Source organism: Crocuta crocuta, unplaced genomic scaffold, assembly GCF_008692635.1.
Source record: "Crocuta crocuta isolate KB4526 unplaced genomic scaffold, BGI_CrCroc_1.0 scaffold1373, whole genome shotgun sequence".
Classification (NCBI taxonomy): Eukaryota; Metazoa; Chordata; class Mammalia; order Carnivora; family Hyaenidae; genus Crocuta; species Crocuta crocuta.
Genome location: NW_027530659.1, coordinates 146,130 through 146,678, shown reverse-complemented (window position 1 = coordinate 146,678; position 549 = coordinate 146,130). Strand labels below are relative to the sequence as shown.

At 29.1% G+C, this 549-nt stretch overlaps 1 protein-coding gene across 3 annotated transcripts in view; it reads left to right on the top strand.

Moving 5' to 3' along the window:
- Positions 1 to 549, top strand: part of GPRASP2 (G protein-coupled receptor associated sorting protein 2) — a 118,764-nt gene that overhangs the window by 16,895 nt on the left and 101,320 nt on the right. The gene's annotated exons all lie outside the window — the stretch shown is intronic.

The following is a 549-nucleotide window of genomic DNA, read 5'->3' as shown; positions in this document are numbered from 1 at the left end:
CTCAGTTCTCCACACATCCACCAACAATTCTGAGTATTTGCATATTTAAACATATCTGCCAATCTGATAGATGAAAAATGGTATCACTTTGTTTTAATTTAAATTTTGCTAATAATGAAGAAAATATAAAAGCTCTGTTAACTCACAGAAAAGAATCAGATGAGGAGGATGAATTTCCCCTTTAAGAAAATGCAACTCAATTTGTAAGGAGCTAAATGCTTCTTAGCAACTTTTGGAGGGCTGTGGAAGAGTCTGAAAAGAAAACCTTTTTTTTTTCATGAACTTAAGATTCTTAAGACATGCAAAGAAAAGATAAGCATTCTTATAGTGCTAATAAATTTGAAAGTTTACTATTATGAATTCTAAGATCTTTTATTATTTTAATTGTTTCAAATATGTGGAGATATGTTCAGATAATTATATAAATCATCAAAAATAGTGTGATAAATGATGATTTAGCAGTAAGATTACTAAACTTTTCTAAAGAGAAGGAGCACAAGGGGAAATTATCAACTTATTTATATATGAGGAAGACAAGAAGAAGAGGTG